Source organism: Octodon degus, unplaced genomic scaffold (assembly GCF_000260255.1).
Source record: "Octodon degus isolate 3935 unplaced genomic scaffold, OctDeg1.0 scaffold00043, whole genome shotgun sequence".
Lineage (NCBI taxonomy): Eukaryota > Metazoa > Chordata > Mammalia > Rodentia > Octodontidae > Octodon > Octodon degus.
The window spans coordinates 5,804,753-5,805,898 of NW_004524619.1; the positions used below are offsets into that span (position 1 = coordinate 5,804,753).

The following is a 1,146-nucleotide window of genomic DNA, read 5'->3' on the forward strand; positions in this document are numbered from 1 at the left end:
TAGTACTGGGGATCAAATTCAGGACCTTGCATTTGCCAGGCAGGCACCTATGCCACTCAGCTATCTACCCAGCCCACTGTCATTATTTTTGTATGGCTCTGCCCATCTTGTTTATAGAAGTATAACCGCTTTTTGGTACCATATACTAGTCCTGTAATTGCTAATTGCATTACTGTTTTTGTTGTTGTTGTTTGGGGGGTTGTTTGTTTTTGTCTTTTTGAGACAAGATTTCACTATGCAACTCAGCCTGGCCTTGAGCTCACTTTGTACCCCGGGCTGGTCTTGAACTTCCAGCAATCCTCCTGCCTCAGCCTCCAAGTGCTACAATGACAGGCTTGCACTGCCATGCCAGACTTGAACTACTGTTATAGCTACTGTGTCCAGATGTCCCCCCCGGTGTCTCATGGGTCATAGTTTCAGAGGTTGGTGGATCTAGGGCGTATGATGCTGGGATCAAGGGTGCCCCACCTGGGAATGGTGAAATGAAAGCCTGGAAGAAATAAAAGGAAAGGGCAGGCTGTTGCTTCTGCCGCTGCCTTTGCTTACTGTTTGCTGACGTCTTCCCTGCTGTGCTACGAACCATCTCTCCTCTACGATGCCCCTCTGCCATGCCACCCCCCCTTGGAGCCAGCCAGTTGTGGACCAAAACCTCTACAGACGGCGAGCTCAAATAAACCTTTCCTCCCCTAAATCTCAAGTGTTGGGTAATTTGTCTCAGCAACACGAAAAGTAACTAGGACAACTGTATGTTGTAGTTCTATAGTTTCATGTTCTGTGATACATTACAGAACTGGACGTAGAGTTATGCTAATAAAAGCAAAGACATTAAGTTGGAGTTTCCTTTTTTTTTTTTTTTTTGGCAGAACTGGGGATTGAACTCAGGCCCTTGCGCTTGCCAGGGAAAAGCTTATTCTACTGAGCCATCTCCCCAGCCCCTTGGAGTTTCCTTTGACCATCTCTTTGTTCTGAATATTGTAGTTTTGCATAGTGGCAGTACCATAGCCAATGAGTTTTACGTGAGACTTGACTGACTGTTGCTAATTGAATATCATAATATGCACTTCCTCGTTAGTGGCACATTTATATAATGACGTACCCACAGGAGCATTACACAAGGCGCGCCTGTATTGCCATTACCTCTTTTAC

The 1,146-nt window shown here is 45.6% G+C and overlaps 1 long non-coding RNA gene across 1 annotated transcript in view; it reads right to left on the reverse strand.

Moving 5' to 3' along the window:
• LOC111816875 overlaps positions 1–1,146 on the reverse strand; it is a 17,050-nt gene that overhangs the window by 13,585 nt on the left and 2,319 nt on the right. Inside the window, exon 2 of the long non-coding RNA XR_002821194.1 lies at positions 127–128. This is a non-coding gene — a long non-coding RNA (uncharacterized LOC111816875). The remainder of the gene's footprint in view (positions 1–126; positions 129–1,146) is intronic.